Source organism: Bacillus rossius, chromosome 1 (genome assembly GCF_032445375.1).
Source record: "Bacillus rossius redtenbacheri isolate Brsri chromosome 1, Brsri_v3, whole genome shotgun sequence".
NCBI lineage: Eukaryota > Metazoa > Arthropoda > Insecta > Phasmatodea > Bacillidae > Bacillus > Bacillus rossius.
The window spans coordinates 77,277,261-77,304,017 of NC_086330.1; the positions used below are offsets into that span (position 1 = coordinate 77,277,261).

Here is a 26,757-nt window from a genome sequence, read left to right on the forward strand (position 1 = left end):
TATTAGAAACTCAAGCATGCAATAAAGACATGAAGAGCCAGTTATATTGATGATTTTACTTGAAACGCCAATAGGAGATAAGATACTACTCCACGACTTTACTATTAAAAGCATTTTAACCTGAGTTACAGGTACGCAAGAGTATTTTTGTACTTGCAAAGGCACAGTTTTACAAACCATTTTGCGCGTGGTTGGCCTAGTACAATTAATGATATATTTTATGGATAACATTATATAATACCAAAAAAATATATTTTTTAAAGTGTAAATATCAGACCAGTAGTGCTTCAAAAATTAAAAATAAATTTTCAGAACTATTTGCTTTTGTGAAACTACAAATTTAATATCACATTATCTTGGTAAATTAATTGAGAATTTTCTATCAGTGCAAAACGTCTTATACTATTTCTTAGGTCTACAAAATAATTGCATATACAATCTTCAAAATAAAATAGCATTGCCATATTAATTTCAAAAGCTACCTTAAAATTGACCCAATATTCCACATATTTTATACTAAGACGTAGTTTCATTCTGCTCGTAACTAAAACTGCTTTATTGCAATGAAAATTTTCGCTTACCAGAAACTATAACAAAAATACGTACAAGCGACGCAAGTACACTAGATATCTAATTTCAAAGTAATATTGCAACAAAAATTTTACTTTTTACCATCGTACGATTCACAAAATAATTTAAACTGCAGGCCAAATGATTCACTCTTGGTATGGTTATTGTATTTTGTTTGTCAAATATGTTTTTATATCTATGTCAGCAAAGGTAGTTAACCTAAAATATATCGACATACAGCAGACATTAAGATGAAATTATTTTTTTATTAATTATCATTTAAACGCTAACTAATTTTTATAATTTTAAAAAGAATATTCACTAACGCCAATGATCTTGAAGATAAAATATACTCCGTTCAATATATTTATAACATAATAATTCCTTTTATGTTCAAATAACATGACATGTTTTAAAGTTATCAATTTTTTACTACACATATTAAAATTTATTTGGTGTAAAATTTAAAAATAATAAAAAATGATGGTATAATGTATATATTTCCGGAAAGGAAAATACGTGCCAAAATTTAGTGTAAAAAATTCCAAGAAATATTTGTTTCCTATATATATTTGTTTTAGCAAAGCAGGTTATTTTTTATGTAATGGATAATTTCTGCCAATAGTTAAATAACAATTTTACCAAAAATCGTTCCTGCCACTGGTGCCATTTACGCAACAAAAAACAAACTGGAGAATAAGTAACGAAATACGGGACAGGGCTTATGAGAAAGCTTATTTACGTAACGAAAATTCAATCCGGTAACAACAGGTACTATTCATCTCACTGCTGCGGGCATGCCAACCAACTTTCCAAAATATGTATTACCGCCCTCCCACCCTCCCGCCGGGGGAGGGGGGGGGGGGAGAAGCACCGGGAAGTATGGTGTTTCCACGGAAACCAAACCTCGCGTCTCGGTGTGGCGCGCGGCTGAGACGCCTCCCCCAGGGGCGCCAAACTCGCGGTGTGAAATGAAGGGTGGCGTCATGTGGCGGCATCGACCTGCGGCTCGCTACTGGGGTCACGTGTAGCAGAGGAGCTGAGGACTGATCGAGTCGGTGGGCCCGTTGAAAAATGGTGAACAACAAATACTTAGCTTTAAAGTACACGTAATATTTATTAAATATTTAATTTATATATTGTGCAACCGAAAATAATTTTTGATATGTATGAAATCATAAAATATTTTGACAAAAAAATGTATTAATGAAGAAATTCTTGAAAATTACATTGCGTGTTTATTGTCTCTGGTCATTCAATAATCTTCCTTGCTGTGGATTCGATTCAATATACACCAGAATGGCAACCATATTGGCAGTGCGATTCGTATGAAGGTGCTCAATTGAATAGAGTTTGCAACAAAATTAGTATGCTACGATTCAAATATGTTTTAACATATATTCGCGATCAATTTAATCCTTTCATTAGCTCTGGAAATTGACACAAGAGTGGTTGGTAGATTCATATTTGTAAGTCGAGGCCAACAATTTGGGATATATTAAACATATATATGCAGCAAAATCGTGGCAAAATAAGCCACTGCTCGCAACTTTATCACTAAAAAATGCTCGTTATATACGACGCTATGTCCCACGCATAAATCTTTGCGCCAATAAATCGACAGCAATGCTAGGAGAAACAGGTAAGCAAAGATAAATGAAAATGTTACACTGTAAGCGCATAAAAACACGTGTCATACAGCGTTGCAGAGTCAGTCAGTGAGTCAGTGATGAGCGTATTTTTATTATATATACAGCAACACAAATTAAGGTGAATATGGAAAAAAAAATACGTTTTTTTCATTTAAATAATTATTTTGAACATACGCCATTGCTAGTTTTCAATTAATGTTATAGAGAAAACTCAAAGAATGACCAAATACAAGATAAATACACAAACACAGAAAACAAACATAAATCAGCTGATGCCAAATGTTAAATAAAAAGACGGCACAGATATGTCCATGGAAGGAATAAGTCACAAAAATATCACGTTAAAGAAGAACATGGTGGACTAATAACGACGAGACAGTTAAAAAAAGTAAAACAGACAAACTAAAACTTCGGACAACACCGAGACCGACAGAGGAAACCAACGAAGATAATAAACCGATAACCTGGACAACACACGGACAGTAAAACGACGCACATGCAAACCCACAGATAAAAAAAAAGCGCGCGTAACTCAGTACACGTGATAGAAGTTAAACTTCTTTGACAATTCAAACCTCGACTCATAAGTGTATCATAAGGAGTAAAATGTCAGAGAGAGAGAGAGAGAGAGAGAGAGAGAGAGAGAGAGGGAAAGAAAGAGAGAAAGCAGATAATTTCCAAAAAATAACACAGCGCGGGGGATTTTTGGCTATCATTTCTTTTTAAGTATTTAAGAATCCTAAACTGTTTGTATTTTTAATAAATTTGATTTAAATAGTTATATGAAAAATAATATTAATCATTTAAAAATAATTGCTCAGGATAAAATAACTATTCATCTATAAATAATGATTAATTAAAAATCCATATTACTCACTGTTAAAATAAACCATAAAGAAAAACTGTGCATGTTACTGTTTCTAATTAAGTTAAGGGGAGTGGGTGGAAATGACGCTGGTATGGCTAGCCTTAGCCTCTCATAATTGCTGCTCAAACACCTCCAAGTTTCAATGAATTGGCGTATCCATTTCCCTATGGCTCCGGGGAGATCGTGTTGGTAGTGATCCAGCCCTCACGGGAATAGTTGCCGTAAAGTCCACCATGTTAACAAACCATTGCAGCATTGCTGAATGACTGTCAGATCACTGTCTGTGCTGTGATAATTGTTTGACTGATTCCTTTCATGGAATTCTCTGTGCTGACTTTACACTTCATATTTTACATCAGCTGGTTAAGGCTTGTTTTCTGTGTGTTTATGTTTTCATTTATTGGATCATTCTTCGGGATTTTTTCTGTATGACCTACAGTCAAAAATGGGAATTGGCGTATATCCAACATATTTATTTGAATCAATCTTCCCCATTTAAAGAATCATTCAATGAACGTACTTTATTCCATGCCACCCTGCGCTAACGGTGTACTCTAGATACGATATTCGTTTCTTGTTTACTAGCTGATGTACTCGTGCTATGACAGTCTACAGGGAACACTCTCGCACCGCTCGTTACACATGCCCCTCCTCGGAGTACGCCACTGCCGCGCCTCCAGTGAAGGGGAAAAAAATTATAATTTGCAAAATTCAGCTTATGAAACAAATAAAAATTGTTATAACTTAGATTTACGCAAATAATTATAGGTAAACCAATGGCATTATCTTGAAATACCAAAATATTATGTTAAAAAGTGTAAAGCTCTTATTATTAAAAATGAAGAACAAACCCAAAAAACAAAGCATAAGTATTAAAGTGCAATTTATTTTTCTCCGAACTTTAATCGAAACTGCATTGTAATCGGCCACACAACATTGTAGTAAAAAAATATATATTATGGATAAGAGAAATTATGCTGCAAATTAAATTTCACAAATGTAAATAATGTTGCCAACCTGCAAAGAATTTTCAATGTCAGAACTTCTAATTCATTTGTTTAACTGTGTTTATGTTATCCGCAAGTTATAATGAGACGGTGAAAATTGATAAAACAACTTCCAGGAATCCTACAGTTGTCTGACTCTCTGCTTTATTCGTTGCTCCCCACCTCCCCCAAACCTCTTTTCACCATCGAGTGCCCCACTTCTGAACACTGCTCCATTCGTTACGCTCTGAATAGCCATCGCCTACGCTGTTAGAAATCACAGTACATTAACGGACTTTATAACGAATAATTTAACTCAAACAAACGAAGAATTCTTCGTAATTACAAAGGACTGGAATTTTTGTAGAAACTACGCACCGTTCCGACTTCCGAGTTGCACGTTTCTTTTTAAGCAAAGGTGAACACGAAACTTGGACAAAAAGAAGAATTGTTATTACTAAAGACGTAACCAGTCATTTTTAATGGTTTGTTAATGTAGTACTAAAATTCTTTTGGATTCGTGTTCAAAGCAAGGGGAGCTCTGTGTCCGTAATTTCACGAAGATCCCTGCATGATTTGCGAACCAGCGTCCTTCGTAAATTGAAAGTGAAATGTTTTCACAGGATGAAGAAGTTTCGCTTGGAAGACGACGCCCGGCGGTGGACGGGAGGAGCAGGCCTTGTTCTCGCTCCGGCGCGACGTGACGACGTGAGGACGGGGAGAGTGCGGGATCTTCCCGCGCGGAGGAGCGGAGGCAGGCCGAGTGCTCGCTGAGTGCCGGCCGGCAGAGGAGCGCCGCAAACGAGGCGGAGCGAGCGGTGTTATCGCCGCAAGGGGAAGTCCCCGGGAGGTGGCCTTCCCGCCGAGAGAGTGGTGGCGGGGCCCGCCCGCACGCACACACCACCCGGCCCGGACCAATCAAACACCTATCTTCCCCTTCAAGAATCCAGCTCTTCTCAGGTCGCAAGAGCAAGCTTCGTCACACGACTTTATATTCTGGGCGAAAGAACAAATAGATGTTCAGCTGCTTATGAAATAACAAAAATATTTCGTATATAGTATAATACTTTTTTTTTTTTCAGAAACAAAAAATAAAAAAGGAACGGCTTACATCTCCGTTTAGTTAGCTGAACAAAATTAGTCATTACAAATAATTTTTCAGCTATTATTTTTTTTTTTTAAATAATACGGTTGTCTAAAACTAATAGTTAAGGAAAATTATAAAGGAGCTAAAGCCGAAGAAAGCACCTGGACTGGATAATGTAACTGTAGAAATGCTCTGGAGAGTATATACTAGAATGGAAGATGTATTGTTGAAAATGTATAATAGGGCCTTGCTCCAAGAAGTTTTCCCCAGTGCCTGGAAAAAGGGTTTATTGAAAGTTATATACAAAGGATATGGGAAGGACCCTTCGCTGGTTAAATCTTACAGGCCTCTTACTATGTTACCCATTTTGGGTAAAATATATGAGCGCCTAATAAGTAAAAGACTACATGCTTACTTGGAGAAAGTTCATGGTTTACATAATCGCCAATATGGATTTCGCAGAGGCAAAAGTACAGAGCTGGCTCTGATGGATGTGCTTTCTACAGTTGAATCAAGTTCTTATGAATATATAATGGGAATAACAATCGACATATCTGGGGCCTTCGACAATGCTTGGTGGCCCCAGATTATGTTTCGATTGAAGCAACTGAGGTGTCCCTCAAACATTTATAAAGTGATACTTGATTTCTTATGTGATAGAGAATGTACATGTCAACAGGGACACGTAGTATATAATAAGACATTAACCAAAGGCTGTCCTCAAGGCTCAGTCCTTGGTCCACTTCTTTGGAATGTGCTATTTGATCCACTTCTTAGAGAAGAGTTACCAGAAGATTGTGTCATATACGGCTACGCCGATGATGGATTTTTATTAATCCCTGCTAATTCAAGATTCATGTTAGAAAAGAAGTCTGAAGAGGCTTTAGGTATTGTTCACCAATGGGCAACTGCTTCTAAACTAAAGATTGCTCCAGAAAAAATGGAAGGTATTTTACTCAAGGGTAAACTTAGTGTTAATAGACCTCCCACAGTTCGCTACGAGGGACGTGTTGTAAGAATTAAACAACTTGTTAAATATTTGGGAGTACAGATTGGGACTGGATTCCGATTCCACGAGCATATCAAGTACATAACGAAGAAATCTGCAATATTATTCCACCGATTACGATCTACTACACCTGTTAATTGGGGCTTAAACTATAAGACCCTAGAGATTATTTATAAAGGAGTTTATGTGAGTATTTTAACATATGCAGCTGGTGCTTGGAGTCGCATTGCTTGTCAAGTTCATCCTCGAAGAACTTTATTATCCAGCCAACGAAATGTACTTATTGCTATAACTAAATCTTATAGAACAATTTCAACAGATGCACTCCTAGTTATAGCCGGACTCATACCCATTGACCTAGTTATATATGAACGTGGGCAAGTATCCCAGTTAAATAGGGATAGGAAGATCTCTGTGGCAGAGAAGAAGGAACTTCGGCGGAATGTTATATCAAGATGGCAGGAAGCTTGGGACTCCTCAACAACAGGAAGACATACGTACAATATTATACCTGACATTAACGCAAGACTTAAATGTCGGTGGATCACACCGGACTATTATGTATCGCAATTTCTCAGTGGCCACGGAAATTTTAAATCAAAACTCTATTCACTTGGATTAGTACAGTCACCTCTTTGTCAGATTTGTGAAGTAGAAGATACAGTACTGCATGTTTTAAATCAATGTAAGAAGACAGAAGATATCAGAGAAAACTATACTCAAGAATTACTGACACTAGGATATGACTTTCAAGATCTTCGAAGTCTTATCCATAATAAGAATTCTTTTGAAATTTGGAGAAACCTAGTAACAGAAATGGGGAAACGGTTAGAAGAATTTGACCGGTGGTATGCATCTGTGGAAACGGACAGCGATGAAGATTGACTGTAAGAAAATTTTAGAGGAATTTCTCTCCAGTTGATTTATGTGATAAACATTATGAAGATAAACTCTAAATATAGATGAAGAAAACTTAGTTCTGGTTATGGAATATAATTAAGGTTTGAAGCAAGAAGGAAAATTTGTTCACTTTCAAGATGTGATAAAGATAATAGTCTAAAACCCATTTTAGGTGAAGAAAATATTTATTATAATTTTTGGTGATGGTATATGTTCAGAAGATTCTGAAGAAAGAAGAAAACTTTTGTTTAATATTATTTATTATGTTTACTTTAACATTTATTTGGATAGAGGAAATTAATCTTACATGAAGATATATATATGCATATAACATTAACTATGGGGACAAGTCAATATAATCTCTTACTAACCCCGATAAACCTTTTGAAAATAAGTTAATATAAAGATTATATGATTTGAAGATAAAATATTACTAGATTGATAAATCTCCTATTATACCCTAACAGGGATTACATATAGGAATGAAGCAATAGAAATAATGCCTTTATTATTTATTGGAGAAATCTGTCTAAAACTAATTTTTAACCTGTTTTGAATTAACGCTTGTTACACTAAGCATCTGCCTTCAGCTCAATACATTGATAGTTATTAGATACTGGAAACAATTTTTGACTCAATGACATCAAGGATGGGTCCAAAAATCTACGCATACTCAGACAAATGTCACACCTCTCATAGGCTTCTTTCTGTGAGACATCCGTGTGAATTGATACAGCTTTGATTGAGAGAAGTATAGAATAGGACATACTGGGACAGGCTTCAGGCTGTGGTAATTGGTGCTGACCGAGTTCTGACGTCACGTCCATCTCTGACATCACGACGGCACATCTTGGACAACCTTTACCTTGACTCGGCAGCCAAATTTTATCCGCCATATTGGATCCGCAATCTTTAAATCGAGCGCCCCACTCACTTATGATAAAATTTTCGTCACGGCCGCCATATTAATATTTCTGTTCCGCTGGAGGCCGCCATCTTGGATACCGTCGACTTTGTATCTGCTGTTTTTTCCTAGAGAGCGCCAGCATCGCTCTGTCTCATCACATAAGGACGATGTTCCATTACCTACCAGAGCTACTATGGTCCTTATCAGCATATTAAATTTATTTTTTTATGCAAAATACATTGGAAGCGCTGTGATCCGAACCATCGCAGCTGTGATCTCTAGGTTGTAAAACATACGCCTTTAACCGCACGGTCATCGAGACATTTACCAGACTGAGAATTAAATAAGGTTTATATATAAATAACATGCATATTCAGACTTGTAAATAAAAAAATTAATAAAAAATTGAAAACATTTTAAAAAACTGGCTTAACTATATTTGCTCAGCAATGAGAAGTTAATAAGATATCAGAAACTATTTTTCTATTTTTAATGTTTTTAAATTTTTTATTAATTTTTTCTCTAAATTTACGATATCAAAGAAAACGTGTGGTGATTTTCTCCGTGTGCTTTCGATTATTCTTGCCAATATTATTATGGTTTTCTTCGCGTGCTCCTGATTATTCTTGTCAATATTTTGATCGTTTTCTTCAAGTGCTTATGATTATTCCTGGCTAGACATCTGATGGTTTTCTCCGAGTGCTTGTGATTATTTGTGAGATATCGATCTCTGCATGAAGGATTTTTTTACTTAATGAGTCATGTCATCTTATTCTATGTTGAAATTAAATTTTAATTTTCTGCTACTAAATCAGAACTGACAATATTTTTATCAGGTAGATTTAAAAAAAAATACTTAGTCCAAAAATATTTGTGACCAGACAGATGACAAACACTATCACAAAGGACGAACTTCATTGTCCTTGGTGTCTAGCGAAGACTGCCTTCTTTTGCGATTGTTAGTGAGCATCCCGCATCCCACATAACATAAATAATATTTACCTGCAAGAAAAATGTAGCGTCATCTGTTGTTGACAAGCAGAAATACTTACAAGTTGCTTTGCATATGATAACTTAACTCTCGTTGATGAAATATTAAAAAAATTCTATTTAAGTAATGGTTCCAATTCGAAAACTGTCAGTGTGCATCTAATATTAGTCACAAAAACTACCATAGATCAAGGCTTGTTATCTGCAACTGAATCGGAAGGAAGCCGCTGTAGATACTGTGGCAAGGATTTTTTCATGAGAAGGAATGCTAGACGTCATGAAAAGAATGATTGTGTTAAAAACCAACTACCCAAAAGTTAAGTTGTAATCGGTGTAACAGGTTGTTAACACGAATTAGCATAAAAAGACATGGTAGAACATGTAGAGCCAAGGCCGCTTATGTATAAAGGTCAACGATAAAGATACTACACAAAGGAAACGTGTGCTGGTTGATGTAAATAATTTTCCTTGTCCTGAGCGTGATGGTATTAGCTCACCCGATCGTGACGAAGAACATAAATTGAAGGATGCTGATGGCTTCGGGAAGACTGTAACTAATGGAAGTATCAACACCGTGAAAAGTGAGAATACATTCAAGCCCATATTTAGTAGACCCTCCATACTTTGGAATAATGATGGAGTCCTAAAAAGGAAGATTTTAGACGATAAAGAAGCTCCAAAATCAACGATTTCGAGTTCTTACAGTAATTCGGGAGAAGACGATGCCTTCTACGGTGATGTCGATAGTGACTCTGAAGCCGGCGACGTGATCGAAGATTGTGCTGAAGCACCTAAAGCTGACAAGATCGAAGACTGTGATTGTGTCGTGAGACCAAAACAATGGATACGACATAATAAAATTAATTATTCTGATCAAGCTTGTGATTATAACTGGCTCGATGATGAAAGTGACCTTGTTGTTGGTGTTAAAACGGAAGACACGTACAAAACGTGCAAAGAAAATGAACGTAGCATAATATATTAATTACACATCGTGGAAAGATCCAAACATATTGGTTGACCGGCTAAGACTTCTACATGCCTCTCTTTGTGTAGGAAACTATTCGTACATCAAAGAAATATCCTTCATACTCAAAGAACTGAAAGAGGCTGGCTACATATAATAATGTCTTGTTTCACCTGCATTTGTATAAAGTTGAGAAATAAAATAAATAATTTAAATAACAAAAATATAATGTTTTATTTATCGTATTCTGATTTCCAACTAAGCCTGTGTTTCTGGTACTGTGTGTGTGTTCTTTCCTTGTCTACTGTGTGTACTGTGTGTTCATTCCGTTTCCTGTGTGTACTCTATGTCCATTCCGTTTCCTGTGTGTACTCTATGTCCATTTCGTTCCCTGTGTGTACTGTGTGTTCATTCCGTTTCCTGTGTGTACTGTGTTTTCATTACGTTTCCTGTGTGTACTGTGTGTCCATTCCGTTTCCTGTGTGTACTGTTTGTTCATTCCGTTTCCTGTGTGTTCTGTGTTTTCATTCCGTTTCCTGTGTGTACTGTGTGCACTGTATGTTCAGTGCGATCTTTTGTCGAATGTGTGACGTTTCGTTAAATGCACGTATTCAATGCTGTAGTATCTCTGAATTTTTACTAGTCCAAAAACTATATTGTCTTGATAAATCATTATTCAGGAATTCTTGGTTTTCTTGTAAGCGTAAAATATGTTATGTGTGTTTAATTGAATAATTAGCTGACATCGAAGAAGGTAATGATGTTCGAATAAGACTGGTCTATATGTCTGACATTGTTCATGACCCGGTTTCGCGGTCCGAAGACACTGGCTTTGTACGTGAATGTTTTAGAGGTTATTCTAAGTATTGAAAAACTAGACTTTCATGATAGGCATAGCGCACCGTATTTATTTAGTTGGTCAGGCATATTGTCTTGAGTTGTTTTTCGTATAGTGAATGATTAATAAACTCTGCGAAAGGTAATCGAAACCAAAATTATAAAATTTATTAAAATTTTGTTACACCTGTCACTGATCAAGAATTTAACCGAAGACAGGAATCAATCGATTCAATAAGTAAAGTAATGAGTTATTTCTTCGGTGTATTTTTCAATTAGTCCCGAATTTATAAGTCAATAAATACAAATATCCAAAATGGCGGTCGTAATGGCTTATAGGAGGATGGTAGTAGATGATTTTAAGCCAATTTTTAGGATTCTGAACATGATTTAATGAAATTATTAATTTTTTATGTAAAATTAATTTTTTTTATCGTTCAGGGATCGAATTAAGGACAGGAATCGATCGCATATATCAGTTTATTGATTATAAATTTTTTTCATTATTTTTTTTTAATTTTTGCCGAATCTCTAGCATTAAAATTATGAATTTCCATGATGGCACACAAATGACAATATGGCGGGTGCCATAATAATAATAATAATAATAATAATAATAATAAATGATATCTGTGCTCTAGCACGTAAGAATTAAACTAACAAGGCATCAGCGCACTCTAGGAGTCGAAAACTAAATGGTGGCCTCCAGCAGACGTAAACAAGATGGCAAAAATGTCATCATACCAGCTGATGATATATACCTTGGTATTGGTGGTGGCAGGTCAGTCTGAGGGCGGGTTGTGCGGGAAAAAAAATATATCAACTTAATTTTTTTTTATTTTTGGCTCTTACCGGGTTCGAACCAAAGACATAAGTGCGTTTTTAAATAATTTTTATTAAATTTTAATTGGTTAAAATTTTTATGCATTAATTTTTTTTCATTTAAATCGAATAATAAATAAAGATTTTCAAGATGGCGACCCTAACGAAAATTGCAACGTACTAGAATCCAATATGGTAGCCATAACGAAAAGTGTAACTATGACGTCATAGTCATCCAAGTTGACAGACATAACGAATCAAGCAATGTTTCTGGAATCCAAGATGGTATCTGAAACGTAAATTGCAACGGTGACTACATAATTGAAAACGACGGGTGTGGCGTAAAACATTCTTTTTAGGTACTTTTTATTTAGAATTTTTTTAAATATATTAGTAAATTACTGGTTGTCTCTCGCCAACAATCGAACCGAGGACTTAAAACGATTAAGTAATTAAACATTTGTAGTATGCAATTTTTTAAACATTTTTTTCTTTGGAATTTTTCCCGATTTCCTAGCATTAAAAATACGGATTTTCAAAATGGCGGCCGTAATGCAACAGTTGTGACTTAATAGAAGATGGAGGTTCTGTCTTGAACATGAGGTGCTATTATTACTGAAAATTTAAAAAAAAAATTACAAGAATATGCATGTTATTTTTATATATAGCCTACCTTATTTAATTCTCAGTCTGGTAAATGTTTCGATGGCCATGCGGTTAAAGGCGTATGTTTTCCAACCTAGAGATCACAGCTGCGATGGTTCGGATCACAGAGCTTCCAATGTATTTCGCATAAAAAATTAAAATTAATATGCCGATAAGGACCATAATATCTCTGGTAGGTAATGGAACATCGTCCTTATGTGATGAGACAGAGCCATGCTAGCGCTCTCTAGGAACAAACAGCAGAAACAAAGTCGACGGTATTTAAGATGGCGGCCATCAGCGGAACAGAAAAAATCAATATGGTGGCCGTGACGAAAATTTTATCATAAGTGAGTGGGGCGCTCGATTTAAAGATGGTGGATCCAATATGGCGGATAAAATATGGCTGCCTAAGTCAAGGTCAAGGTCAAAAGTCAAGGTCAAGGTCAAGTTTGCCCAATTGGCCGCCGTGACGTCAGAGATGAACGTGACGTCTGAACTCTGTCGGTACCACTCACCACAGACTGAAGCCTGTCCCAGTATGCCCTATTATATACTACTGTTGAGGATTTATCATTGCACTATAGTCCTCCAGAAGAGTTGTGAGCCAATAGCAGAATCCGAATTGAATTACAGGCTATAATGAAATGTTCTTCCGAAATAATTTGGTCTCTAATTATTAGAACGTTTAACGTCAGCATGAACACAGATTTTTTTTGGAACGCGTGGGAACACATGTTCAACTAAATTTTACAACAAAAATATAGAAAAACTATATGAAATAAATATAATGAAATTTAACTAACTAAGAAACAATAATTCACAATCTCAGCTATTGCGGTTTCTCCTCATTGGTACTTCAGGTTAATGCAGACGAGATTTAAAAAATTGCGAGATTTCTAGTAGTCTAATATCTACTTAGGTCTACTTATACTGTAGTATCAACAATTAAATAAAGCTGTAGGAAAATTATATGTATTAAAAAATGCGAGCTTGTCTTTCAGTACTCGTCAGTGATGTGTAACATCAAACCTCTGTAACGAGCAAGTTTATGTGTTCTCATGTTGCAAATACACATATATAAACAAACCTCGGACAATTCTCTAGGATATCGCCGAGCATAATACATTTACGCAAACTGTGTTTTCAACTACATTTCTGGACGCGAATCGCATTTAGTTTCCGCGCCCACTGCTAGAATTCGCTGCCGGATTAGCTACGCCGACTATCGAATCATTCGATTAGCTTATTATAATGTTAAACTATATAATCAAACAGCTCCGATAAAAGTGTAAAAGAAGTTAAAAAATACTAAACACAGCTTTGGACCTGATTTTTGTTAAGGGGTTTTGCTACAATAATACCCGTTTTGTTAAAATTCATTAAACAGACAATAATTAAATGTTTCCTTTTGGTTTTGAACACTTTGGTTTACGTCATCTACCACAGATACCAGCACCATGGTTACACATTTCGGTTCCATTCAAGAGATCACTCCTACAAACTGCCGTATAATAATAGCTAATATTTCAAAAAATAAAAAATAAATATTTTCGAAGTTACACAACTTTGGGTTCGTTATGAAAGAAATGATTAGAGAGAATTTTTACGACGCGTGCACCATGCAACGAAATTTTCGCACATTGAAAAAAGGCTACATAGAAATAAACTTAATATATGTACTTTTAAACCACATAATTTAGTTTTTGATATTTAATACTGCTACATATCATTAAAACCCTTTATTTATTGTGAATATTACTGATGTAAATATTGTTTTTATAAACTTTTTCAAATATATTTATATAAGTGATAGTATGTTTCCGTAAGTATAATTTATTTACATTGTAAATTATTATTTAATAAATATTTAAAATTCATAAACTAGTATAAACTTACAGCATATATTTTTATTTTCATTATTTATGAAATTTTATCTCAATTAATTTTTTATTTCAATAATTAATTTTACAAAACTGTCTTTTTAATTAAATACTGAGTATTTATTTTAATTTTGTAATTTGATTGAATTTATACTTTACCAGCTGTATTTTTTATATCACTCCTTTCTTTTTATTATTTTATTTGTATTAACTATTTTAATGCTAAATAAAATTTAGTTTTTGATTTCGCCAAGTAAGTATGAATTATAACGCGCGTACTTAAGTACCCACTACGATTTTGTTTTTGTAATTTTACTCGTGTATTATATTTATGACGTGCATTTTAAAGAATATTCCCTTTACTCCGGAATTCCGGTGATCCGGACAAGGTCCGGTCCCGTCCAGTCCGGATTAGCGGGACCCGCGTGGAGCCGCGCCAGCACGGGGTCTCGCGTTCCTGGGACGTCGCGAGCTCACGTGATCCGGCGGCGAACAAGCACGTGTCCTCGCCCCGCTCGTCTTCGCCGTCGCTCGGGGGGAACGTGGCGGACGTTGCGGTGAGCCGGCGGGCTTCCCTGGTGGTACTACCGCTTCCCTCCGCGCTCTCACTCAATCGCTGCTCCGTCCAAACCACTTCGTATGAACGCCATGTCGTTCACTCGTCGCCGTCGAGGGGATTAGTGTTATGCAACCCGTCGCACACTCACGCGCCGCAAGTGGTGTAGTCCCTGCGTTACTGGGCTTTTATTCAATTTCAACGTTCCACTGCAAGGAAATCTTATTCCAGAAATTAACTTTTTTTATATGTAACGTCTTACCTCTCGGTAAACTGTATTTGGTAGGAGTAATATCGTGAATAGAACGGAATTCGCACAGAAAAGAAATGTGTAAACCAAAGTGCTGCCATCTGTGGCTATTATTTTAACAAGATTGGCAGTATTTTAATGTAATCTCTTGACGAAAATCAGGTCCAAAACCGGGATTTAATATTTTTACATTTTTTTCAGGTTTTATTGGAGCCTTTTCAATATATGGTTTTAAATTTCTGTCTGTTAATCTAATGATTCAATAGTAACAAAGCTGCTCCGGAAGCGAAACCTAGCGACGAGTACGGAAACAACGTGTGGTTCGCGTATATAAATGTAACTGAAAACACAATTTTTGTACATTTACCACTCTCGGAACTATTTTAAAGAATTCCAATTTTTATTTAGTGTCCGAGTTTCGTATTATAAGTGTATTTGCAACATGAGAACACGTGATTTTGCTCTCGTTACCGATGTTGAATGTTTACACATCTCTGGTAAGTACAGAAAGAATCATTCACAATTTTTTCCAACAAATATCCACATCTGAGAACTCATAATATGTTAATGATATAGCGGAGAAAAATCCTAAATTATTCAAATATCACTTGATCAGTTGTCTAGTTTAATCCATCCGGCATCTCACGTCATTTTCTCAAGTAGGTTTTAAAATTCGGTCGCCGGCTTACTAGGCCTGTTGCGTCCTACACCTGGCTGGTGGGGCTGCCACTTACAGGCTGCCAGGTAAGCCTGTGGTCCAAGCAGTGTAGCAGCCATTCAAGACGCCTTATCCGTGCCTGCAACTATCTGACGTGAGCCTTGCCGAAATCATTCTTCAGCATGACGAGAGCTGTTATCCCTCCCTCCATGCTGATTTTCCAGTAGTCTTTCCTCCACTGGGGCTAAAAGCCTCATACGGGGTCTCCTCCGCCCGAGGCCGCTGGCCCCTGTAGGGAGTCAGGTAATTCACCACCGCCCGACACTCGGCGTTGAGTCGCTGGCTGAATTGCCTACCCTCTACCGTAGTGGGTAACCTCGGCCAGACAGTAAGAAAAGAAGTTAAGAAAGGGCATGGCAGGCAAATGGCGTGAGAAGCAGCATGTATTTAGAGAAGGATGTGCTGCCATATATCTGATTTTTGCCATACAACTGACGGAGAGAAGATACGAATTTGGAAATATCTAGTAATGATATTCCTGGATGTGGAGAAGGCATATGACAGTGTGGAAAGTCAGTGTGTTTGGCAGGCTAAGGAAGAAGCTGGGATTAAGAAAGAGTTAAAAAGTAGAGTGAAGAGTATATATAAGGGAAACAGTAGCAGTGTGAGAAATGGAAGAGGGGTGACGAAGTGGTTTAAAGAAGCCAACGGAGTGAAGCAGGATAGTGCATTGTCTCCATTGGTATTTATTATAGTGATGGAAAGAATAATGAAGAGAGTGGAAAGTAAGATTGGAGAAGGAAAGATGAAGGACATGCTATTTGCTGATGATTTGATGATTTGGGGAGAAAAAGAAGAAGTAGTGAAAGAGCAGTTAAAGGCACGGAGTGAGGAAGTGAGGAAATGTGGTATGCGATTCAGCAATAAATAGTGAAGAGATGGTCATGAGGCGGAAGAAAAATGAAGTTAGAAGATGAATTGAATCAGATTGTGTTGAGTTAAATCATGTAGTAACCTTTTAGTATCTAGGAAGTTTATTGGAAGGAAGGGGCAAAAACAAGGAGGAAAACAAGGAGATGCATTCTACAGGTGTGTGAGAGATTTAGTATTGAAGAGGGAGGCGTCATTCAAGTGCAAACGACTGTTGTACAGTACCTACTGTGTGCCCATAGTCACCTATGTGGCGAAGAATTGGACTGTAGATAGGAGAAATTCTTGGAAGATCAGAGCAATAGGAATTAAGTTTATGAGGAGAATTTTGTCATTTACGAGGCGAGACAAAATTAGTATAAGCAAGAGCAGCAGTACAGGACTTGAATGACATCATTGAATAAGCGAGAATGAGATGTTATGGCCATGTCCAGAGAATGGTAAAAGAGAGGTTGCCTATGAAAATAATGGCGTTGAAGTACACAGTAAGAAGACCCAAAGGAAGACCAAGGAGGAGATTGGAAGAGGAGATAGTTGAAGGAGTGCAGGAGAGAGGAGAAGACTGAAATGAAGTAAAGTATGAGGAATGGTGGAAGGACAGAGGAAGATGGAGGCATTTTACTTGGCTGACCCGGTCACAGGCTGGAAACAGTTGATGATGACGATGATGTTAATGATGACTTGTTTAGTTTTATCTTTACGATCCATCTGTTCGTTTTTTTTCTAATTTGTGTTAAAATGTTTTTTGGCGCATTTTTATGATTATTTTCTTTCATTGGTTTTGCCTTTCGCGAAAACCACCTAAGAAGATTTCTAAACTGTTTCCTAGAGCACATCACACATTTTAACAAACTTATAAGAGTGAAACGACAGGGTAGGTCCTTCAATACAGTCGCTATCGATTTTTGTCTATCGATATTTGAGTGATATTTTTAATGTATTTCCAACTACCTACGACACCCGGCTCCGCAGGGGCAGATAAACCAAATATAACAAAAAATGAAGTTACTAATATATAAATGTAGCTAAACAAAGAGAATCAAAAACTAATCAAATCCGCAAATAAATGTTAGTCAAACAAATTTAACAAATCATTAAATTTTCTAAGTTGACTTGAGACACTACAATTGTAGGTAGGTACTTAGACTTTTCGGAAAAAAAAATCTTGTGTTATTCCAAAACGTAAACCTATTGAATACGTTAATATGCAAAAAAAATCCTGTAAGCAATTGCAGGATAACGTTTTGCTACTATTCCACAGGATCTTTATAACTTACATATGAAAAGTACCCTATGTCATATTCCACGACCTATAGTTACTGAATACCAAATAAAATTAAAATACATTCAGCCATTAAAGAGTAGATTGGTTAAAAACATACACACACAAACTTTCACATTTATAATATTTGCAGGATTTACGTATCATCGAAACTTACTGCTTCAGCAATGGTTTAATTTTACCTTTATGTTTTTTTTTTTGCCCGAGTATGTAAGAATATAGTGTACCTTGAAGTGAAGGAAAACAACGGATCTGGTTTTTTTCTTTTTTTTTAAAGTCCTGACATGAATTATTCACAGTAAAGATTATTCTCTGAAAATTTTAATTTGATTTTACAGCTGTTATTGGGTCGAAAAAGAATATTTTTTTTTTATTTTGATTTTTTGTACCATGATTTTTAAAAGTCAATAAACTGTTAACGCTTGGCAACTGATCGTTATAAATCTACTACAAAATTTGAAAATATTTTCTTAAACAGACTGGCTACAAATATTAAATGAAAGAATTAGTATTTTTAGAATATATTATTCTACCTGCAGTACCCAGCGTTGCCCGGGCTGAACACAGGGTGAAGGGAACTTTTAACTTAATCATATGTAGACGGTAATCGTCTTATTTCGAACGCCAATTTTCCACGTCGATCGGTTGAACGGTGTAGAAGTTGATGCGCAGCAGCGCCATCTATTGACGAGTTATAGCAAAATGGATACAATAAAAACCGTTTCCATGAAAAAAAAAAAAAAACATTTAGAGGTGCCAACTTACATGGTTGCTGGTCAAATGGTGTTGGAGTTTATTAACGTCATATATACCAAAACTCTATTTTAGATATATCGATGAATTTCTTAAAAACGTATTTAATTGCTATTGTTTATTTTATCCTTTAATTTGCATTGTTGACGTTTGCAATTACGATATTTTATGTAACAATTTTTGTGACACAGGTTACAACAATGCGTCTCACGAGAGTTTCGACGTGTTCGAAGAGCGACGCATCACACCGATATCGCCCAGAGCGACGCGCCGTGGCTGGACTTGCGCGGTTCTTCCCCGCGGCGCGGTCACAGGCTGGAGCTGTCTCTGAGAGGCAGCCCCAGTCGGCGGCCGGGAAGACAGTCCGTTGCGGACGAAGTTGGACTGTTTGGTCGAGGGGAGAGGTGGGACTACCTGGCTTCACTTTACCCGCGTTCGTCGGCCACGGAAACACAACCGAACTGTTTGTTTTCATCAACGTCAGGAACAAACAGAACCGCGATCATCCCAAACTCAATCTGTCAAATACAATCGATACTCACTGGTAGATAACAACGTTACATCCTTTAGCGAGTCGCATTGATTGGGTAACCACTTCTTCTCTTTGTTAATAACCGGCTCAGGGCGTGCCGAGAGCACCGAAGACCAATCATCAACGAGAAACACATGTATAGGTATATATGTGTGTGTTTTTCAAGTCTACTTCGCTCTCCGCTACCAAGTGAACCTGACGAAAATTCGTGGATCCACGACTAGATGACAGAAGTCGTCATAGGGTGCTGATGTCGATAAGGAATGGTAACTTGACGGAATGATCGAGTTAGAATAACGAGTACCCCGAGACAGCCTCACACGCCTTAGTTCCACACCTCCAAATGACCAAGAGTAGTTACAGGAAAAAACTGCAGTGAAATAATCAGCATGCTATGTAAAATTAAGGAAGTTATTTAATAAATATATATATATATTATGAAACTTCACGTATAAAAATGTGTATTGATTCTGATTAATTATGAGTAATAGTAGGTAAATAAACATGTAACTTTTTTACTTAGATTAGAAATGTAATTTTTGTGTAAATTTATATTTTAAAAATAATCTAATGCCACTAAAATTTTATTTCATGTACTCTATTGAAGTAATACTTTGGACACGCAATAAGTTTCATTCAGTGTTTACAAAACCGCTGATGGATTAGGAATGCACTATGCACGATACGGAACAGTTGATTGATGCGCCCCACGAGACCGCCTCAAGCATGCGCCGCGAAGCTAAACCTATTTTGTAATTAGTCCTAATGGACTCCATTAGCGATTTGTTTTGGCACGTACTCCTAGGACCGATACGAGAGGATGGTTTAATGTTTCCTTTCTGCTTTTTTTTTTGCCTGTTAATTTAAAGAATTAGGGTATCTCGAAGAGAGAAAAAACGAGGTTCAAGTATTTTTACAGCACAGACATGATTTATTTACAGCGAAGATTATTAAATTATATTGTTTCCTTTTGAAGTTAATCTTCTTTAGGCGTGTTATGAAAAAATAATGACAAAGAATTTTTTCGATGTTCTCTCATTGTGCAACAAAAATTGACAAGATGAAAAAAGGCTAAATGAAATGAAAAATTATTTATGTTCTTTTAAATTATATACCTAAGTTATTGATATTGAATATTGCTCAATATAATTCAAACAGTTTTAATTTGAATATTAGTGATAGAAATTGTGTTTATAAACTTTTGTTATTGTATTTATGTGATATTACTTTCCCGTATGATTAATTTGTTGCATTATAAATTTTATTTTAATGCATAAATGTTTTATAAAATTTAAAAGTATTAATTAATATGAATAAACATACAGTATATAATTGATATTAATTTATATTTAAATTTATTTAGATTTTTACTAAACTAATTAATTAATTTTATAAACGTGTTTAAATAAATGTAGAAAATTGAGTGTTTATTTAATTTTTAAATTATATTAATTATTACATTTACTAATAAAATAACTCACGTCCTTTGATTATTTATATCTATTAATAATTTGCATGCAAAATTAAATTAATGTTATTTTTTTACTACGCCAAGCAAGTATAACTTTTAACGTGCGTTCATAAGTACACGCGCCTTTTTTTTTTAAGAGCAGTTCTTGAATCAAAATATCGTGAACTTAACGACTTAATAAAAAAAATAATTTCATTTATCCTCCAGAATTTTATTATAGTTACGTTGATGGAACTGATAGTACGCGATTACACTGGTACAACAAGTTAACAATAGTTTACTCTTTTGAAAAGCCTCTGGGAAATGATCCGTCCTAAAAGTTTTATTAGATAGTTTTCTCCCACCTTATTGTCCGACGCGTCCGTTTAGTTTTCCTGCGAAGCGTTGCGGAACGTTGCGGCCGTTGCAGCTGATGGAGACGTCATCCTCTTGGTCACCCCAATCTGACCACCACCATGGATGGACGGCGCCAGCGCAGCCCAATCGGCAGCATCTCGTTCTACTACACTATTCATAGCCGGGTCACTGAAGAGCCGGTCACCCCTTTGCAAGCTTCCTTGTCGTACGGTTACGTTTCTGCTGCCCGAGGGACTCTCGATTGCTGTCCCCTCTAAGTCTCTTAGCACTTCACTGTGTGCTCGCCGAGACTTCCAGCACGTCGCGTAACGTCTACCGCCTGACCACACGGTCTCTCCTCTCCCACCTTAACAGTCCTCGCCGCTCACCACCGCTAGTGGCGCTGCCATCACCTTGCGCATGCGCGACTACCAACCACCGTGTAACTTGAGCCCACCTGACGTCACAGCGGCGCGGCCGTTTAAAACGTAATAACCGTTTTATCCTCCCTCCACTTATAAAAAAAAACTGCCTTTTTTTTTTCGAAGCCCCACAAATCGCACTCCCTACCTACCAGAGGCTTTTTTTTTTTTTTTTTTTTTACAAGTTGCACTCCCTACCTACCAGAGGCTTTTAAACTTTTGTTATCAATGGTTTTAATTACAATATTTTTGTAACTATTAGCTATGAAACTAATACAACTAACTCACACATATTCCTGACTTACATGATACAATCGTAATTACAAAAAGTATACAATTATTTACATATTGCTACTGTCCATCATTCTGGGCTACATAATGTTTTAGATGAGAAACATGAACTTTATTAACAATGGTATTGTCTTGTACCTCACCTAATTGGACAGTCACTGGAGTTAAAAACTTCAGGACTCGATATGGTCCGACATATTTCGGCGCTAATTTCGCCGTAAAATTCTGCGCTTTGTTACTCAGATAATGTGTCTCCACCAAAACCAAATCTCCTGTTTTTACCGTTACTTCTATACGACCTTGGTTATATCTTTCCCCAAGTCTTTCCCTATGCTTCCTCAACTTATCTAGGGCTATTTCCCAGTCTTGTTGACTGAATACTCGATTATCATCCTCACTTGTAACATAACTGTAACACCACGTGTTTATCAACGGATGGTACAAGCGCCTGCCAAAAAACATTTCAGCCGGTGTTACTCCTGTCGCCCCACTTTTAACATTATTAAAACATAATCCTATTTCATACAGACCACGATCCCAACGAGTATGTTCACGAGCGTGTGTTTGGTATGCCTTCAAGGCGTATTTCAGATCACGATTGGCCCTCTCCGCCACATTGGACTCGGGCCGGTACGCACTTATCTGAATAAACTTTACCCCCCAGTTTATCGCTAAACATTTCATTTGTTGTGACACAAAATACGTGGCGTTGTCGGTTACCATGTTTAACGGTGACCCGAATATTGGAAAAACTCTTTCCGTCAAAATACCTATTATATCCTGTGATCGCGTTTGACGCATCGGAAATAGTAATACAAACTTGGTACAGCTGTCAATAAGCAATAGAATATACTTAAATCCGGTTTTACTCCGCGGTAAAGGACCGAAAACATCCATATATACTCTTTCCCAGGGTTTTCTCGCCACTGACGCCTGATGTTTTCCTTGCGGTTTTTTATTCCTTGGTTTCGTTTTCTGACAAATATCGCATTCCTTCACCCATGCTTGTACCTCTTTATTCACCTCGGGCCAAAAAAATTCACGCTTAATCCGCTGCAAGGTTCGTTCTCGCCCTTGGTGAGCCCCGAAAAACGTGTCGTGATAATACTGAAATGCGAGCCTCCGCAATTCCCGCGGTAAAAACACTCCAAACTGGCCCCTTTTATCAATTTTCCCTATCAATCCGCTTCTAACTACATACTCTTTACTCCCTTCCTCGATTTTCTTTTTTATTTTCTCACACTCTGGGTCGTTCGTTTGCTTCGTCTTTAGATCTACAAAGATAGCCGGTACTTGATTTAAGATACATAATGTACCTCTATCGTAGTCCTTCTCGTCACTACTACTCGTGACGTCGTCCTCCGCGTCGGGGCGCTCCTCAGAAAACATACGCGACAAACAATCCGCGACCTTATTATCGGTACCTTTGATATGGCTGATTGTAAAATTAAAACGCATTAACCTCATCACCCACCGGCTAAGTCGTCCTAATGCCTTCTGTGATTTTAATAACCAAGTAAGTGCCTGATTATCCGTTTCTACTTGAAATTGTACCGGTTCTAAGTATTCACTGAATTTTTCCATGCCAAACACGCATGCCAAGCACTCTTTTTCATACGTCGAATATTTCCTTTCGTTGGCATTTAGTAATCGGCTAGCATAAGCTACCGGTTTTAAAGCCCCTTCGACCCGCTGATTTAATACTGCACCTACCGCAATACCACTGGCATCAGTCTGTAAAACCAATTCTTTTTCAAAATCCGGTAGCGTCAGTACCGGCGGCGTGGTCAAAGCGCGTTTCAAAAATTTAAACGATTTTTCTTGTTCGTCTGCCCAGACGAAATCAATTCCTTTTCTTTTCAGCAAATTTAAAGCGTCAGTCTTATTCGCGTAGTCCGGAATGAACTTAGCATAGTACCCACACATCCCCAAAAATCTGCGAACGGCTTTTAAATTTGTTGGCCGGGGAAAATTTACGACCGCGGCTACCTTATCGGGATCTAATCTTAACTGACCTTCTGATATGATAAATCCTAGAAATTTCGTGTGTTCCTGAGCCCACGTTACTTTATTTGGGTTTACCGTTAAACCCGCCGCGCTCAATGCTTTCAATACCTTTTCAATGTGCTCCTTATGTTCTTCCCAATCTTTGCTGAATATACAGACATCATCAATATAATTAAAAACAAACTCATACTGATATTTACCTAACACCTGCTCTAGTACTCGTGATAGCGCCTGTACACCATTATTACATCCGAACGGCACGCGGCACCAGCTATAGTGCCCCCACGGCGTAACAAAGGATAAGGGTTCTCTCGAGTCCGGATGTAACTCGATTTGGAGGAACGCTTGGTTTAAATCTAATATAGTAAAATACTTCGCTTTTCCGAGCTGTAATAACGCCATATCCACACTCGGGGCCGGAAAGGGGTCTGCGCATAACTTCAAGTTTACCTTCCTCAAATCCGTAACTAAGCGATACGCCGATGGTTTCCCTTTGCCTTTCGGCACCAAAAATGCCGGACTAGCATATTTACTGTTTGACTTTACAATTACTCCTTCATCCAACATTTTTGCGATTATCGCACGAAACGGCTTGACCTTGGCAGCAGCCACCTTATACGGTAAACAAACAACTGGCTCGGCGTCCTTAAGATGAAAACGATACGGTAAAACCGTACAATGTCCCAGTTTGTCAGTCAAAACATCGGCATATTTTTCTTGAAAATATTCAATCATGTCCTTTCTTTCTTTATTCTCCGCAACCCGGTACAATTGTTTCTCTCCTTTACTTATTTCTAGGTCGACCTCCTGCCCTTTTTTGTCACTAAATCCGAAACGCAGTTTACCTCGACGAAAATCAACTATCGCCTGTGTATGAGACAAAAAATCTATCCCTAAAATTACAGGATAATTTATATCATCGAGTACATAGCACTCGTATTTCCAGGTAAACTCGCCCATTCTAATAGGTACCCGTACGACGCATTCTGACAACAAAAACCCCCCGTTAGCTGTGGTGAATTTCACTTGTGGTATTTTCTTCACCTTTATAACCCCAATTTCATTTTCCCGGAGTAACTGATTACAACATTTTTTTCCTATCAATGTACTGGAAGATCCCGTATCCAGCAGACAATGCACGGGGATTTTTCCAATCATAATAGGCACAGTAATAGAACTAAGCGGTTTCTGCTTACGTAATGGTTCCGGTCCCTTTTGTACCTCAAACTTTTTCAAAAAACAGTTCCCTCGTCGGTGCCCTTTTTTACCGCACTCCCAACACTCGGTCCCATTTTCGCCTATATTCTCTGACGTCGTCGTCGTGCAGTCAGCACGTAAATGATTATTGGACCCGCATTCCCAACATTTTTTTTTTATACATTTGTTTTCGTTTCCGGTAGTTTGCGTTCTTTGTTCCTCATGACTACTATCGTGACTCCCCTCCCTTTCTACGGCCTGTAAAGTTTGTTTCTTTTCCTCTGAATATTTCCCTTTTGTCTTACACTCCACCTTCAGGTGACCTAATTTCCCGCAATTCCAACACTCAATTTTAGTGTGGTCGCGTCTCCCAGCAACAGCTACGTCCCGTTTTCGGGGCCTATCATCTTTACTACGGTAATAACATTGCGAGTCGGTGTGATTAACTCGCCGACAAATACTACACGGTTGTCTGGTTTTTTCCATGCCTGCTGCTACCGTAGACGGCATAAATAACTTAGCGCTATCCAATTTCTCCATCTCCTTTACTTCCGCTAGCTGTAGCAAACTCGCTAACGTAGCCGGACGTGTCGCGCCTATAAAATACCTCACGTATTCCTCACGAAAGTTATTCATTATAATCGCTGTCAATTTCTCTTCCTCATCAGGCATACCGAGAATTTCGACATGACGTATTATGTCAGTGACATAATCTGGCAAATTTTCCCCCTCTTTCTGTGTTCGCTCCAAATACCGTAGCCGTATTTTCGTTAATGACCAACTGGAACAAACTTTACTCAAACATACCTTAAATAATTTATCAGCGGTCCAGACTTCTAACGTGGCTTCCGCAAAAATTTCCCTGAATTTTTCCGGAACCTTCGCGATCATTCCACCATACCACATGTCGCGAGTGCCTATACCTAATTTTAACATTTTATTCAGCTCAATTAAGAAACGAATAACATGATCTATTTCCAAACTTTTTAAATCAGGTATTTTATCAATTAAAGTCGTGACTCTACTTTGTACCTTTAAACCAATCGGAATAAACTCTCCCACGCTGCCTGCCGTCCCCGGATCTTTATCGCCATCCCGGCGAATAAGCTCTCGCACCTTGACCCTTAATGCCTCAATGCCTTCATCGGGGTTATGCTCCACGCCCGCCTCGCTCAGCATCGCGATCAGCGACGCTTTACTGAGCTTCTGAGCCCAAGAAGTGGCGGAGAACATTATGATTACGATTATTACTACACACGCTAGTGCCACACTCGTAACCAAGGTCCCATAAAAAGGTCGATTACTTCTTACCCTGTTGAGACACGTGGCACCTAACCGGTTTAACCGCCCCATTCAGCTCCACCTCCGCTCTGAAGGAGCAGAGTGGCGCACCTACGTTAAGCCCCCTAGGTGAACTTAACGACTTAATAAAAAAAATAATTTCATTTATCCTCCAGAATTTTATTATAGTTACGTTGATGGAACTGATAGTACGCGATTACACTGGTACAACAAGTTAACAATAGTTTACTCTTTTGAAAAGCCTCTGGGAAATGATCCGTCCTAAAAGTTTTATTAGATAGTTTTCTCCCACCTTATTGTCCGACGCGTCCGTTTAGTTTTCCTGCGAAGCGTTGCGGAACGTTGCGGCCGTTGCAGCTGATGGAGACGTCATCCTCTTGGTCACCCCAATCTGACCACCACCATGGATGGACGGCGCCAGCGCAGCCCAATCGGCAGCATCTCGTTCTACTACACTATTCATAGCCGGGTCACTGAAGAGCCGGTCACCCCTTTGCAAGCTTCCTTGTCGTACGGTTACGTTTCTGCTGCCCGAGGGACTCTCGATTGCTGTCCCCTCTAAGTCTCTTAGCACTTCACTGTGTGCTCGCCGAGACTTCCAGCACGTCGCGTAACGTCTACCGCCTGACCACACGGTCTCTCTTCTC

The 26,757-nt window shown here is 37.7% G+C and overlaps 1 protein-coding gene across 1 annotated transcript in view; it reads right to left on the reverse strand.

The window, feature by feature from the left end:
* Positions 1-26,757, reverse strand: part of LOC134538085 (GTPase-activating Rap/Ran-GAP domain-like protein 3) — a 380,750-nt gene that overhangs the window by 317,431 nt on the left and 36,562 nt on the right. The window lies entirely within an intron of this gene.